Source organism: Phocoena sinus, chromosome 7 (genome assembly GCF_008692025.1).
Source record: "Phocoena sinus isolate mPhoSin1 chromosome 7, mPhoSin1.pri, whole genome shotgun sequence".
Taxonomy (NCBI): domain Eukaryota; kingdom Metazoa; phylum Chordata; class Mammalia; order Artiodactyla; family Phocoenidae; genus Phocoena; species Phocoena sinus.
In genome coordinates, this window is record NC_045769.1 from 26,889,460 (window position 1) to 26,906,962 (window position 17,503).

Below are 17,503 nucleotides of genomic sequence, written 5' to 3' on the forward strand. Positions count from 1 at the left end.
CCAACTGTAGGCCTGTCATGTCTACTGCTTTATAATAAATGTTGAAAGGGAGTTTTACGCTATTTTTGAAATCTCATTATCATGAGAAACTTTGTTTTTTTTTTTTTAGATGTTGGGGCTAGGAGTTTATTAATTAATTAATTAATTTTTGCTTTGTTGGGTCTTCATTTCTGTGCGAGGGCTTTCTCTAGTTGTGGCAAGCGGGAGCCACTCTTCATCGCAGTGCGCGGGCCTCTCACTATCGCGGCCTCTCTTGTGGTGGAGCACAGGCTCCAGACGCGCAGGCTTAGTAGTTGTGGCTCACAGGCCTAGTTGCTCCACGGCATGTGGGATCCTCCCAGACCAGGGTTCAAACCCGTGTCCCTTGCATTAGCAGGCAGATTCTCAACCACTGCGCCACCAGGGAAGCCCTATGAGAAACTTTTTAAAAAATTACAGAAAAATTCAAACACACTCAAAAGTAATGAAGATAGTGTAATGAGCCTCTAGCTTCAACATTTGCCAGTGATCTCCCTCACGTTTTTTTCTCAATAATTTTTTTTTTTTTTTTTGTGGTACGCAGGCCTCTCACTGTTGTGGCCTCTCCCGTTGCGGAGCACAGGCTCCAGACGCACAGGCTCAGCGGCCATGGCTCACGGGCCCAGCCGCTCCACGGCATGTGGGATCTTCCCGGACCGGGGCATGAACCCGTGTCCCCTGCGTGGGCAGGCGGACTCTCAACCACTGCGCCACCAGGGAAGCCCCTTTTCTCAATAATTTTGAAGCAAATCCCAAACATGATCCTATTTCATATATATATTTCAGAATATGTATCTAACTGATATATCTAACTGATGAAGTTTTTTTTTGTGACCGTAAGGCCATTATCATAATTTTAAAACTTAAATTTAAAATATAGTTCCAAATTAACAGTAAAGGTTTCTCAGTTGCATCAAGAATGCCTTTTGTAGTTGGTTTGTTCAAATCAGGATCCAAACAAGGTCCACAAATTGCATTTTTTGGTATTGTCTTTTATATCTTTTATAACAGTCTTCCCTTCTCTCTTTTTCCTTCTCCCTTTCTTTTAAATTTTATTTTTTTAATGAACATATAGCAAATTTGCTTGTTTTGGGTATATATACATATGATAAAATTGCCTTTTTTAGTACTCTGAATTTTAGCACATATATAGATTAGTGCAACCACCACAGTCAGGATACAGAACAGTTTCATTAACCCCCAAAACTACCTCATGCCCTTTATAGTCACATTATTTCTGCTTCTCTTACCACTGGCAACTACTGATATGTTCTCTGTTACTATATTTTTATCATTTTGGAACTCATATAAATGGAATCATATAGCATGTAACCTTTTAAGAACAGCTTTCTCTTGGCAAAATGCATTTAAGATTCATTCATGTTGTGTGAATTAATAGCTCATTCCTTTTTCAGTGCTAAATAGAGTCCAGTGTATGGGTGTACCACAGTTTATTCATTCACCTGCTTAAGGACATTTTGATTGCTGAGATTAAATACCCAGGCAAGGAATTTTGCAGTCATAAAGGTAAATGTATGTTTAACTTTATAAGAAACTGTCAAGCTGTCTTTCCAGAATTCCTGTGCCATTTTGCCTTCCCACCAGCAATATGAGTTCCAACTGTTCTGCATCTTCTCTAGCACTTGTATTTTTTTATTTTAGCCATTCTAATGGATATGTAGTGGTACCTCATTGCAGTTTTAATTTGCATTTCCCTAATGTCTAATGATATTGAACAGCTTCTCATGTGATTATTTGCCCTTCACATATCGTCTTTGGTGAATTATCTGTTCAGATCTTTTGCCTATTTTTAGGTGGGTTGCTTGTTTTCTTAATATTGAGTTTTGAGAGTTCTTTATATATTTCAAACTGTCGAGCACAAGGCGTATTCAGGCTGACAGATTCAGCCAGTAAAGAAACAATGAGCCCTTTATAAACTCAGTTTTTTGCTTACATAAGGAGTGCAAAGATGAGTAGCCAAAGGTGCCAGCCCTCTGTGGCCTTTGCACAGGATGACACAAACAAAAGAGGCCAGATGACTGCAACGAGAATGATGGGATACTCCTGCTGAGGATTCCATTCCATGATACTGCTAATCAGTTTTATAGCTGCAGATTTACCTTAAGGATGGTGAGGCAGAAAGCCTCATACCCCACCAGAACCTGAAAACCATGGGAAACTGCCTAATGACAGCCCCCTGGGTAGATAGGGAAGCGAGTGAGAAATAGCATTGTAGCAGCACCTCGCGGGTCTCCCATGCTCTCCTGTTCCAGGAGGGTCACAAGGCATTCTGTCATTCTGTCAAGATTCAGCCACTGTCCAGGCCTTGCCTATGTGGCCTGTGTGGAAATATGCAAGGTCGTCAGGCTCTGGCTGTTCCCCTAGAGATACAAGTCCTTTCTCAGATATGTGATTTGTAAATATTTTCTCCCTATCTGTAGCTAGTTCCTTCATTCTTGTAACAGTGGGTTTCATAGAGCAAAAGTTTTTAATTTTGATGAATTTTGATTTATCAATTTTTTCTTTTATGGAGTACATTTTTGGTATATCTAGGAACTCTTGGCTCAAACTCAAATCATAAAGTTTTTCTCCTGTTTTCTTTTAGGATTCTTATATTTTGTGTGGTTCACTTAGATCTGTGTTCCATTTAGTAATTTTTTTAGGGGTGAGATTTATGTCAAGGTGCATTTTTTTCTTTTTTGCATATAGATGTATAGATGTCTAATTCCTCTTATAGTATTTGTTGAAAAGAGTATCTTTTTTTCATTGAATTGACTTTAGTTTTGTCAAAAATCAATTGACCATATTGTGTGGATCTACTTCTGGACTCATTTCTGTTTCATTGTGTATCTTCCTCTTTATCTTAGTGAGAGTAGCTTTATAGAAAGTTTTAAAATCAGATAATGGGATTCCTCTAACTTTATTCTTTTTCAAAATTGTTTTGGCCATTCTGATTTCTTTAGCTTTCCATGCAAGTTTTAAAATCAACTTATCTATATCTACAAAAAGAAAAAAAAATCCTGCTGGGTTTTGATTGGAATTGCAGTAAATCTGTAAATTTGGAGAGAATTGCTATTTTTGCTATGCCGAGTCTTCCAATCCTGGAATGGGAATGTCTTTATTTAGATCTTTGGTTTATTTCTTCAGTATTTTGTAGTCTTCAACATAGAGATCCTATATGTGTTTTGTTATATTTATAATTAAGTATTTCATTTTGGGGGGGCAGCTACTGTAAATTGAATTAATGCTTAATTCTGGTTTACAATTGTTTATTGTCAATATAATTTACTGTTCTTTGTTGACCTCCTTGAGTCCTATTGCCTACTAAACTCACCTATAAATTCTAGGAGTTTTTTTGTAGATTCCTTGGGATTTTCTATATAGACAATAATATCATCCATGAATACGGACAGTTTTATTTCTTTTTAACCTGTATACCCTTCATTTCTTTTTTCCTTCTTTCCTTCCTTCCTTTCTTCCTTCCGCCCTTCCTTGTTTCCTTCCTTCCTCCCTCCCTCCTTCTCTCTCTTCCTTCCTTTCTTTCTTTCTTCCTTCCTTTCTTCCTTTTTCTTCCTTTCTTTCCCTTCCTTCCTTCCTCCCTTTCTTCCTTTCTTTTTTCTTTCTTCCTTTCTTTCCCTTCCTTCCTTCCTTCCTTCCTTTCTTTCTTTCTTTCTCTCTCTCTTTCTTTCCCTTCCTTCCTTCCTCCTCCCTTTCTTCCTTTCTTTCTTTCTCCCTTCCTCCCTCTATTCCTTCCTTCCTTCCTTCCTTCCTTTCTTTCTTTCTTTCTTTCTTTCTTTCTTTCTTTCTTTCTCTCTTATTGTACTTACTAGGTCTTCCACTACAGTGTTGCATAGGAATGATAAGAATGGACATGCTTGTTTGTTTCTGATCTTAGAAGGAAAACATTCAGGCTTTCACATTAAAAATGATTTCTTTAAAGTAGATTTTTAGTAGAAGATTAGATTAGATTGAAGAGATTCCATTCTGTTCCTAATTTGATGAGAGTTTTTATCATTAATGGATATTGAATTCTGTCAGATATTTTCTACATCAATCAATATGATCATGTGGGTTTTTTCCTTTGGATTATTAATTTAGTGAATTACATTGATTGCATTTTGAATATTGCTCCAACCTTGCATTCCTGGGATAAACCCCACTTGGTCATCATGTGTCCTAATTTTTACGTATTACTTGGTTCTATTTGCGTATTACTTGGTTCTATTTTTCTAGTTTCAAGCTATTACCAAATTTATTTGTTTATTTTACATTCCGTTTCATGAAATTCCTCTTGAAACTATTTTGATTACTAGAAACTGTATTCCTTATTCAGTCTTTTTCTTAAATTTAAACTCACCAGAAGTTTATATTACTATATCCCAAGGGAAGTTATGTTCCATTTTACAGTAGAAAAGTATATAGATAGAATGAAACAGAAAACCTAAATCAAATTTGGCTTTAAAAATTGATGAAAGGGCTCACAAAACTAGAAAGCTCAGAGATAGGGCAGACTCAAAGCTGGTTGACTGCACAGCTTAGCTTTTCACTAAAGACCCACTTTACCAGTTTATTTTCATCTTTGTGTTCTGTCATTTAGAGTGTAGGGCTAATTTTAAAACTGGGTTCTCTGATGGTGATGGGATGGACTTTCTTATTCATATCTAGAGTGACAGAATGCACTCCTGCCCTGTATTTTGGGCATAAGAGCTGAAATTCATTCTCCTGGGGTTCGTTAGTTAGTCCCATGCCCATCTCTGAATGAATGATTGTGCAAAAGGAAATGGAATGCCTTAATTGGCTTAAGGCAACTGGGGTCCACTTTGGGACATGGAGATAGGATTAGATTCACTCAAAGCACATGAGCTGGGTGGAGAGCTGCATAACAGCATGAAAAACAGGAAAAATGTTAGGAAAGGGAAATTGTGGAATAGAAACTAAATTAGGCAACTAACAAATACCTACTATAACAACTACAAACTAGACCTGGTTGTTAGGATTGGTGCCTGAAGACTGTCACATCTTTTGACAGGACTTTTGTAGTAGAGTTTTAATATTAGTCCATGCACAGATCTCCTTTCTGGGCATGTGAGAAGTTTATATTTCCTTGTTCCCTAGTAATTGTGTGACTAGTCCTTGCCAATGGATTGTGGGTGGAAGTGTTGTACCCTGTGGCAGGAATTGTAGAGGTGTTATGGGGGTAACATATGATCAAAGTATAGAATGTAGATTCAACTTATGGAAGACAAGCACTCTGGAAAGTTACCTGGACCTGCAACAGACTTTGTGTGAGAAAGAAAGTTTTTTTGTGTGTTAATTCACTGTCATTTGGGGGGTTGTTTGTTACTGCATCATAACTTGACCCATCATGACTGATAAAACTTCCATACGTTCTTTACATGGTAAGTAATTGAGGAAATAGAACCGGTGTTACAATACATATGTAACACCTTCAGCGACCCCAAGAAATTGCCCTGATATGCATACTTCATATGAAATGAATCAGAATATTGGGACAGTTTTTCAGTTGTATTGAGTTCTGACCAGTATTTCTGGATATGCTTGTTTAGGGTAAAGACCTATAGGAGTAGTGTCTGAAAACAACACTTTTATCGTTTTACTTCCTTAATGCAAAACTCTTCAATGGTTCCACTATTACCTACAGAATAAACTTTACATTCCTTACTTAAATTTCCATATTTTGGTCGTAATCTACCTTTGTAGACTGTGCACCATTATTCTTTTTAATTTCATCAGTAGGTTCAGCAGTCGTAACACCCATGGGCACAGCCATAGAGCCTGAAAAGGGGAATGTATTTCAAGAATCTCTTTTATGGGTCTTTTTGTTTGACGCCCTACCCCAATACTGGGCTCCCCACCCCAACCAGTGTGCTACATTTAGCTGACTCTGGTTTTAGACATTTTGCTGTGGAAACTGAAGACCATTGCCTAACATCTATTTTCCCCTCCTCAATAATAATAATTCCTATATAGCAGAGGTGACAAGGTGTTCAAGTTGAGCTGTATTTCCTAGTCTCCCTTGCAACTAGATGTATACACATAATCAAGTTGTAGACTTGTTGAGAGGGACATCAGGAGAGGTACCTTAAAGGCCCTGTTTGCCTAGTATCCCTTTTTTGCCTGCTGCTTGGGAAGTGGATAAGATGGCTGGAGTTCCAGTAGCCCTGTGGCAACATGAAGTCACTTTGAGAATGGAAGCCAGGGCTGAGAATGGCAGAAGAGAATAATAGGAAGGAGCCTGCATTCCTGGTTACCTTGTGGACCTGATATATCAGCTCTGGGCTGTCTCTCAATTTTTTTTTTTTTAAAGCACATTTCATTAACTTTTAAGATGCACCATTATCTATATATTATTAAGAAAAAAAAACCCCACTGCCAATCAAACTGATACAATGCTTTCTTATTGCATCCACACTGAGGTCACTTTGATTTCAGAAATGTTAAACTATGAAAAAATGTGTCTTAGAATCAATAAAATATGTTATAGCAGAGAGTATTAACCCCTGTGTCTTTAAGCCATCATTATTTGGGGCTTTCAAATGCATTTCACACAGACTATGTGCATTGTAACTGATGCAGACTAGTTTTTAATTTTTCTGCCTGTCTTCATTTTGGACTTAAAACTCCTTGAGATTTCTGAGTCACAGCCTTCATCAAGGAGCCCTTGTTTTAAACATCAACTTCATTGAAGTATAATTCTCATACAATAACATGTAGCTGTTTTAAGTATACATTTTGATGAGTTTTGGCAAATGCACGTACCCATTTGACTTCCACCATGATCAAGATAGAGAGTATTTCCATTACCCCAATATACCCTTCCCCCTTAATTCCCTGTACTCCAAGCCTAAGCAACTGCTGATCTCCTTTCTGTCATTATGCGTTAAATTTGTCTTTTGTAGAGTTTTATATAAATGGAATCACAAAATATTTCTTTTGTGTCTGGCTTCTTTCACTCAGCATACTGTTTGAGACTCAACTATGTTGTCCTATATACCAACAGTTTGTTTCTTTTTATTGCTGAGTAGCATTCCATTATATGGATGTACCACAATTGGTTTTTCACCATTTAATGGATCTTGGGTTGTTTCCAGTTTGGGGCTATTGTGAATAAAGGTGCTATGTATATTTGTATACACAGGGAGTCATCTTTTGGTCCCTCTAAAGTCATGGGCCTGTTCTGACTACTCTTGTATCCTGCCCTTGTTCTAAGAATCCTATAGCTCTTGCTGTGTATCCCTACCTTTTGTCTGCTTGTCTGTTGATCCTGATTTAAAGCTAAATCTGTCCTGAATAGGAATTATCACCTTTAGCCCTGCTACTTTACCTATTCCACTTTTTAAACATGATTATAAAAAGAAAGAATTAAAAATACTAGAATATGACAGGGGAGGACAGTTGCCCTGGGTATGGAAATATAGAGAAATAATAGTTCAGGCTTCCAAACCAGCTTTCTATTCTTTGAGAGGTAGTGGGGAAAGAACTCTGGCTTTGGAGCCAGACAGGTCTGTTTTTCAATTCCCAAATTTGGCCATTTTTTAGTGTGAGAATCGATATATATTACCGTATCTAACCTCATTGAGTTTTTTTTTTCCCACCTGGAAAATGAATATAACACTCACTTTGCAGAATGTGAGAATTAAATGCATATATTCATTTAACAAATATGTGTTGAAAACCTACATCTGCCAGGTCCTGTCCTGGGCTCTGGGGATACAGCAGTAAGCAAAACAGCAAAAGTGCCTGACCTCATGGAGCTTACATTCTGCTTAGAAAGGCAAGACAACAAAAACAAAAGAGTGAAAATCTGTGTTACATTAGATGGTCATAAATCCCATAGAGAAAAACAGAGCAGAGAAGGGGGATAGAAAAGGCTGTAATTGTAACCTCTTCTTGGCTGTGAGCTACTTAAGACTAGGTATGATCTTTCTTCTGTATCACTAGCATTTATCATAATGTCAGCTGTATATTAAGTGCTGCACACGTTTCCTGAGTGAAAGGAGTGACTGAATAAAAACCAGTGTTGAGGACAGAGATTATCTCATAAAATCACTATGATACTGCTTACCTGGACAGTTTTAAATGCTTCCAGATAGGTAATAATTCTGTCAGCAAGAATGGTGCCCTTCCCTTCTCCTTGTTCTTGCTGGTTCTGGAAGTCTCCTAGCCAGTGTTATATTTTTTCTTGGAAATCAGAATGCTTTGAATGTACCTTCTGAATAACAATATATCCTTGATGTTTAGAAATTAACTACATGCATGTTTCAGACTTTTGCTGAATGAATAATATAGAAAACAATTTGACAAAGTTCAGTATGTCAATTTTTCTATTAAGGAGCTTTGGTATTCTACAGTCTCTGGAAAACTGGCATGCATCTGCTATAAATATTAAAGTCATGCTTTAGAATAATATTCACTGTCAAGGGACAATGTCCTTAATATGTGGTTAAATGGGGTAAAAAAAAATAGAGTATGCAGTGTCATCTCTTACACCTCTACTCAAACTCAAAGATACTATCTTCTGAACTATTGATGTCTTCCTTCTTTCACTGCCTAAAGTCCTTTAAATTACCCAGACCAAATACAAAATCTTTCTGTGAACTATCGTAACACTTGCTTGACTTCTCAGATTGTTCATTAAAAAAAATATTTTAATGCCTTATTCATTTTTGTATTTCTGACTGCAGGGATATGACAGCCCTTCCTTTGAATATCCAATAAATATTTGTTGATTTAATTATTTTCACAACACGTCATTCACTTACAATTTTTATTCCAATGATGGTAAATCGATTTCTGAAACACTTCCCTTACCCCATACGAAGGTGCGATTATTGTTTTGAGCGATTCTTAAAAAGTATTATCTCCTATAAATGCAGCTTGTCATAAAAATCATTGCAGTTATGTCACAGTCTACTAAAAAGACCAAAAACAAGCCGGTTATTTTCCAATTCCAGTAATTTGCGTCATGTCTTATGTTTTGCTAAAACTCCAGTTCCTTGTTTTCCACGCCCCCCACCCCGATCTTATCCTATTAATAAGGTAGAAATAACGGCATTTGTCTTTGTGGATCTAAAATTTTAGTGCGCTTCATTCCCTAAATGATTCCATGTGTAAATTAGTTGCTTAGGAAAGCCTGTAATCCGTCTACAGCCTAAGGAGCTATATTTAGTGCTCAGTTATTTAAACACACACACACAAATTGAGTGCGTGGCTGGGTAAATGCCTGGGTGTAGTTTCGCGGTGAGCGGAGTGCTGGGCCAGGTGCAAAACTCCCAGCGATGTTTTTCTGTGTCCCTGGCCAACTATCTCCGCGTTAAACTCCATCAATTTATTTGACTGCGCTACTGCAGAACGGAGTTAACTCCAACGCCAGTCAAAGCAGCTTTACACAGATTTTTTAAATGTTTGAGCTGACCCTTACTGATTTTTTTTTTACTATAAAACGACTCAGCTAGATCCAAGGCAGATCTGCCATCCTCTTTCAGGGCCCCTCGGGGGTGGTACAGAATTACGACTTTGGATTTGAGCGCAGAGCCCAACGAAATGCAAACGCACGGACACGTAGAGACTTGGCAACAGCGACAGAGCTTTGTTAAAACTTGCCCCTCCAGCGGCGGGGCGGGATGGTCTGGCCGCCAAGGAGCCGGCGCGGGCGGCAGAGCGTAAGGCAACCTGACTTTCCTCTCGTTTTGTTTTTGCTGTCAGGGTGGTACAGAAATAGCAAAGCAGGGGCGGGAAGTCGCCCGGGTGTGTGTGTTTTTCCCCGCTGGCACGGGGACCGCAGAAGGAGGAAGCAGGAGCAGCGCGGAACCCGCCCGCCCCCTATGCAGCAGCGTTCAGGCGCCGACCTCCAGCCGCTTCCAGAACGCTCAGTGCCGCTTCTGCGGGCCCCGCCCCCTGCCGGGGTTTCCCCGCCACCCTAGCTCATTTGCATGGCGCTGCCCCTCCCCCGCTGCCATTGGCCAGCGCCGCGCCCCGCCCACTGCCCCTCCATCACGGCAGGGTTCCGTCCCCCGAGCCGCCCGGAGCTGCGGGCAGCTGGCGGACTGTTAAACCGCGGCGGCGGCGGCGGCCGGGGCGGGAGCGGGACGCGCTCTGGATACGAGTCAGCGGCGCCCCGGGTTGGGGGAGGCGGGCGGGCAGCTAGAGATCACCTCAGCAAACCCCACCACAGCCGGACCGAAGGTGCGGCGGCGGAGGGGAGCCAGGGCGCCCCAGCAGGCGAGTGGCCGGCGTCTTAGCGGCGGGCTGAGCGGGGTGGGTCTCCTCAGCCGGGGACTGCGGCAGCGCGGGAGGGGAGAGCGAAGGAGACCGCTGGGTGGACTTGCGGGCCAGGCGACCGATCGGCAGCCCTTTCTCTCACCCCCGAATCCTCTGAGCTGTTGGATTCTACGTCCCGGCACCGGATCGCGCTCTACGGCAGGGGTCGGACCGCAGCCAAATTTAAACGGCTAAACCTAACAGCTTTGGCAGAAGCCGAGGGGAGGGAAGGGGTGGAGGGAGGGGTGGGGGCGGATCTAAGCGCGGTCACGTGGGGCAGGGGAGGGGCTTGGCAAGCCTCCCTTTTGTTTTGGCTGGCGCGTGCGCAGAGGGCAGGACACGTGGTCTTCTGGGTCCGCCCCTTGCCTCGCTGGCCGCGCCTTGCTGGCTGTGGTCGTGGTGTCGGCTGTTTTGGGGAGTCTTTGAGGCGGGGTTGTTTGCGTTAGATGGGACCTTTGTTTTACTTAATTATCTTCACTTTATTTCAGGCAGACGTTGATTTGGCCTTTAGAATTACGTGGGATGGAGGAGAATCTAGAGAATTGTTGAGGAATGGTGTTGCCACGTTTGTGCCGTTTCTCTGCGTGCCGAAGGGATTGATGTTGCCGGAAAATTTGAGGATACGTGGTGTTTGGTAGCAAGAAATACAAGACTATGTTCTGGTTATTAAAGAAACTACTGGAAAGGAAGAGGCTAGCTTTACAGCCGAGAGGGAAGGCACTGGCTGGATCTTGTGATGTTTTCTTACTCCGAGAGAATTAGTATTTGGTTCGTTCGCTGCCCGCTCTGCTCCGGGCAGGACCCACTTGTCCCTTCCCCTCGGATCAGCGGTCTGCGGGGATTGATTTTTGTTTTTCTTTCTTTTTGAACTGTGGGGAGCACGTTACTTTTTGATAACCTAAACTTTAGTCAGCTGGGGAGATTTAAGAGGATTACTTTATTCCTCTTTCCTTAACCAGTTTGCGTAACTTCGTGCTGAGTTTGGGTCAGTAGGATGTTATTTTAAATTTCGACCAGATGGGGCAGGTTTATCAGCAGTAAAAGCTAAGTGAGATATTTACCAGTACTGCAGGCAAAACCGACAGTGTTTTAGACTAGGAAAAAGTGGCTCAAAAAATAATTAAACATTAGCGAAAAACCTGGTGTTCTGGAATGCGGATTGCTTGAGAAATGCTTAGCAGTGAGTGGTCTCAGCTGTTTCCAATTCTTACTAGCTGTTCTCTTGGGCAGGTTACAACCTCTCCGATCTCAGTCTGTTTCCTCTTGTAAATAGTTTCATAATGCTGTCCTTGTCTTAAGAGGTTGTTATGAGAATCACATGTTTTGTGTTAGTAAAAGTGATTTATAATCTTTACCAGCACTACAAATACAGAAATCGACAGGTAATACGGTTTTATAACAAAAGTCAGTTGTTTTTTTAAGCCAGCATGCTGGAAGAATATAAACGATGAATGAATCATGAAATAGGATATATTTGAATATCTTCAAAATCTGTTGTAACTATTATGTTTGATTCTCTGTCATTTTCCACTTTCTTAATCAGATCAATGTCAAGTTTGCTACCATTTCCTCATAGTTTTAATCTAGATAATCATTACTTCTCTTACCCAGCCCTTCTGGGTTAATTTTTTACATGAAATTTTTCTTAATCTAGGCCGATTTTGGCACTGATTTTTTTTTTTTTTTACATTTACTGTGTGTGTGTGGTATATGCCTTTTCAAATAACAATTATTATTTTTAAATCTTATAATTTGGAAAATGAAGACAGGTGCAAATAAGAAAAACAAATAATTTGTATTTTTAACTATTTTCCTATGCGTATTTGTGTATTTTTCCTAAAAGTGGTATCATTTTAACTTTACCTCATAAACAGTCCCATGTCCTTAGTCATTGAAAAAATTATTTTTGGCAACTCGATGTTATATCATGTAACTTTCATATTTAAAATTTTTCCTGTTGGCAGATGTTTGGGTTGTTTCTAATGTTTTGCTGATGTAAATTTCACTACAGAAAATAGCCTTTTACATAAATCTTTGGAAAATTTTCCCCTAGATTTGTAAAAGAGGAATTACTGGGGGAGTGGGGATGGGGTGTGTGTGTGTGTTTGTGTTTTAAGGCTCTTGCAACATCGCCAAATTACCTCCCAGAGTATTATATTGTTTAACACTCATCTAATGTATGAGCATGCCTCACATTACATCTGTATTCATCATCTGGGATTAGCAATAAGACAAAAAAACCTTGCTTTCGTTAGCATAAAATTTTTTTTTCACTTGTGTATGATACATGTGTTTTATTGTCTTAGAAGCTGCTTGAGGAAGATGAATATATTTCATATTTGATGTGCTGCAAATCACATAGTGGGTGCTCAATAAATACTTGCAACTTTATTAATATTTATCTTTTTGACCTCTGAAAGGTCAGGAAATCATATCTTGCTTTTTTGTCATACTCAATTTAGGAGTACATTGTTGGCAGTATACTATTATTGTTTGATTCATTACTTTGAGTACTTCTCCGTTCAGGTGGGGCCTGACTGATCTTAGCACAGTTGTCTTCTCGTGACTTCCCATTGTCCAACTGCTGCATTATCCAAGAACTCCATCCAGTTTTGATGCCATTTATCATAATTACTTGGATGAGTGAATAAAGGAAATAGTCTATCTTGTGTGGAATTCACTTACAAATTTCACTTTAATTGTACCATATTCACTTGTAGCCTTTTCTATGTTTGAAGGAAAAAAAGCCTACTGTCTAAAGTTACTTTGTTTCATTATTCACATTGTTCTTGATAGCACAACTATTAATTACATTTAACATCTTTTACTGCCTTTAACCTTACTTGTCATATGTAATTTTTACTTGTTCAGTTATTTATCACTCTTCCTGTCCTTTTACATTTGTCTGTGCTGTATTAATAGTTGAAGGAGGCCGAAAGCTGTCTCTTTCAGGTTTAGAAGATTGTTTACTGATTGGGTTCCTCAAATTATAAACAGCAAAGAATGAGACTGCTTGCACCTGCAGTGTCAGCTAATAGGAAATTAGCAACCCGTTTACTGACTTTGGGCATATTGTCTATTATACCTCTATCGTTAAAGTCCTTACTATATCACAGGACTATAATGGAATACTGTACATAATGATGACACTCAGTCATCAATACAATCCTACATTACTTTCAGTATGTTTGATTTAGAAAGGCAAGGAAGGTGTATTCATTTCCAAAGAATTTGCCTTTTTTTCTTTTTAAATGTTCTGAAGAGATTGCACTGAACTGAGACTTTTGTTACTCTGTGTGGGATAAATAAACCAGCAAGTGTTAATAAAAATGGTAATATTGTACTTGCCTGTAGACAGTCTGTAATGAAAATCTGAAAACGATTCATAATGAAAGTTTTTAATACTTGGTAATATTTTTAGGTTTTCAGGAACGCTTTATTTCTATATGGATGTGACGGTTCTCTTGCAGAATTGGGAGAAAATGCAATCTTTTGTAATATTAAGGCTTTGTTAATATCTCTAATGAATTTTAATTGTTTATTTCTAATCCTATAAGATCAAGAATCTTCAAGCATGTTGTTTAAAGTAATTAAAAAATTTTTTTTACTTGGTAGTAGATCATTAATCAGTGTTTAACCATGTGAAATTAAGTTGGAGCCAAAATGTATATAACGAGCAAATGTGATAGTGCTAAATCTAAACGTAAATTTCTGGATCTAAGTTGATGTACACAGAAAAAAATGACTCATTTATATTCCTATGAGTCATGCATTTATAACTGAATAGTAATAATTCTGCTTGAAGTTTGAAGTATGATCTGTTTGATGTGTTATGTGGCCACCCAAGTGGCTTTATCTTTAATTAAATTCCCTTAGTCTTCAAAGAGAATTCCTTTTTAGGCATAGTTTTCAAAGTGGAAGGAGTTCTAGCTATAAACATTATTGAAATAGAAAGTACTGAGCTAACTGTACCTTGGTCATGCCAATTACTACAGTGTTTTCTGCTGTAAATTGAGAATGCCCGTTTGTGGCATAAAGCTATCTTGAAAACACAACAGTGTATTTAGTATCTTCCAGTAATTCCTATATTTTGAGGAATAAAATTATACCAGTAAACTCTTTCTCATTACTTTTATTGACTTAATTGGTTTAATTGACTTAATTTAACTTTATGAGTTACAAATTAGAAACTTAGTCCCCTTATATTTCAGTAACGTTTGGAAGAGCTGCTCAAATTTTGCTAAAAGAATTTTTTTCCTGCTCCTTCTCTTTTATTATAATGGATCAGCTATCTGAAACACATTAAAGTTGTAAGTGCAGAAATAATTTAATATTTGTCTCTGCTTCAGGGTTCTGCCCTCTCTCAAAATGCTGTTGGTAGTCTTTTCACTTCCTTTTAACTTAAGGATGAATCTGCCTTCTTTATGATACTTTTATTCCTAGTTTATGTTACTGCATTGAAGAGAATTGGGATTATCCAGATTTCAATTGAAAGAGTAAATTTAATGTTCAGAGGGTAGATATTGATTTTATATTCCCCATGGACTATATGGAATACACATGTGTGTGCTAGAATGTAAGTCATAGTCAAATCTGAAGTAGTATTTTAGGGGATGGAAAATCAGATTTGGTTTTTAGTTTTTAATGTTCATTCTCAGGAGGAAGAGTGGTTCTTATTTATAATTGTCTAGATTCTTAGTTTCAGCTCTGAGGATAGGCTAGATTAGCTAACTTTTGATTTTCTTTAGACCGTATGCCAAAAATTATTTGGTATATGTGACCTGAATAGTAATTGTAAAGACTGGTTACTAGTGTTGGGATCAATCCAATAATTATTGTTATAATTATCTCACTGTACATGCAGCTTTTGAGGGATGACATGATGGTATTTACTATATCTTATGATGTCCAAGAGACCAGATTGCATTTAATTAATGCTAAATTCATAAATACATATGATTTATAAACCTTAAAGATTAAGTCACTAATGGAAGCATTTTGGAGACAACAGGGCAAGGCTCCTTATTTTTAGTAAGGTAATATCAGAACAACTAATTTCTTCCTAATTCACAATGAATGTTCTTTGGATTAAATTGTAGACCCCAAATTAGAATTTGTAGTATAGACTTGACTTTACAATGCCCCCATTTTTCTGAATTTGATTTTTATTTATAATAATGAAATTTAATATAGCCAAAAAGAAAAAAACTGTTTTGATTCTTTGTAGTTTTTAAATGCTTGTAATTTAAATGAATAAACTTTGGCTTGTGTTACTGAAATTTTCTCTCTGGTTGGTAGTGTTTTAAGATACTTCTAAGAAAATGTATATATATTGAAATCTGGAATTTTGCTATAGGGTTGTTTACTTGGTGGATTATCTGTAATAGTTTTACAACGGAGTGGTTTTGGGTTTTGGTTGTTGTTTTTTTTTCGGGTTTTTTTTTTTTGGCCACCCCTAAAATTTCTGGGCTGTGGATGTGCTAAGGAATTATTATTATTAATTTATTTTTACTTAAATTGGAATGCAGGTTGAAAACTCTGTTGTACAACATGAAAGTGAAGTTCGTGTCCAGGAAATATAATTGATTTTTGGATTATCTAGAACTATTGCCTCTTAACAGATAATCAGAATAATCTGTCTGGTTGCTTTCTTTGAAAGGGTGATATGATTTCTTGCAGTTTTGCTTCTTAAATCCTGTTAGCTTACTATTTTAGTTTCTGTATGTTGTGGTTAAGGAAGTTTAGTTGTTTTTTTCTCAGTTTGATTCTTTCCAGTTTCTTTAAAGTCCTATATCATGGACTGACTAAATTCTTTTTAGAGAAAGGACCTATTTTCCTTGAGCATCTTGGGAAAGATGATAGTGGTGCCGAGAGTAAATAGAATACAGTGTTTTAGCAGCTAGAAAGAAATTTCTTAGATTTAGGTAAGATCCAAATACTTTTTTTCGACCCAATATGTGCATAATTAGAAACCGAATAATTAGAAACCAGAATAATTGGAAACTGAATATTCATAAGAAGAACAAGATGCTTAGAAAACTGTTTGAGGATTTGCTTTTTTCACATTCTTTTTGTATAACCTAAGCATAGGTGTCTAAAAATACTAAACAGTATTTGGCTAAGAACTTTGGGACTGAAATATTTTAGTTAATGGTTGATTCCTGTTTACTTTAGGGGTACAGTATACTTTATACTGTCCAGTACAGTAATCCTTAACCACATATGACTATTGAGCACTTGAAATGCAACTAGTCCAAATTGATTTGTGCTAAATGTAGAATAAACACTGTAATTTTTTTTTTTTTTTTTTCGGTACGCGGGCCTCTCACTGTTGTGGCCTCTCCCGTTGCGGAGCACAGGCTCCGGACGCGCAGGCCCAGAGGCCATGGCTCACGGGCCCAGCCGCTCCGCGGCATGTGGGATCTTCCCAGACCAGGGCACGAACCTGTGTCCCCTGCATCGGCAGGCGGACTCTCAACCACTGCGCCACCAGGGAAGCCCATAAACACTGTATTTTGAGACTTTACACACATAAAAAAACATCTCATAAAGATATTTTTATCCTGATTACAGGTTGGAGTCATATTTTCTATATAATGGGTACAATGAAATTCAAATTTCATGTTTCTTTTTAAAATATGTCTAGTAACAAATTTAAAATTACATATTTAGCTCACCTCATATTTCTATTGGACAGCAATGTTCTATACTAATATTTCCTAGCCTTAAGACTCCTTTCACAATAAAATATGAATCCTTTTCCTTGAAATTTTTAAATGATTTTATTATTTTGGATGGTATTTATTGAGGAAATATTTATTAAGGGCCTACTATGTGCCCAACAGTATTTTAGGATACAGCAGTGAATGAAAACATTCAGATCCTGCCTTCATGCAGCTTTCATTCTAATGGGAAAAACGTATGATAAATAATTTTTAGTAGAAAAAAATTTAATGAACTATTATTTGTTCTAAGCATACTATTGGCTATTATATATAATTTTGCATAATATAATTTTAATACAGTACTTAATTTATTGAAGGACATATGCTATTTCATTTGGCATTTATCTTGCTTTGTGTTCTCTGCATTTCCTGGATCTGTGGCTTGATGTCTGACATTAATTTGGAGGAATTCTCAATCATTATTTCTTCAAATATTTCTTCTCTCTTCACCTTCAGTATTTGCATTACATGTATGTTAA

The 17,503-nt window shown here is 37.9% G+C and overlaps 1 protein-coding gene across 9 annotated transcripts in view; it reads left to right on the forward strand.

The window, feature by feature from the left end:
• Positions 1 to 10,054: 10,054 nt before the first annotated feature.
• Positions 10,055 to 17,503, forward strand: part of KANSL1L (KAT8 regulatory NSL complex subunit 1 like) — a 165,912-nt gene continuing 158,463 nt past the window's right edge. For 3 of the 9 annotated variants that reach the window (XM_032638329.1, XM_032638339.1, XM_032638340.1), the window contains exon 1: positions 10,108 to 10,260. The gene's annotated coding sequence lies outside the window, so the exon portion shown is untranslated. The other 6 variants (XR_004350823.1, XM_032638335.1, XM_032638334.1 and 3 more) reach the window with 6 other exon arrangements.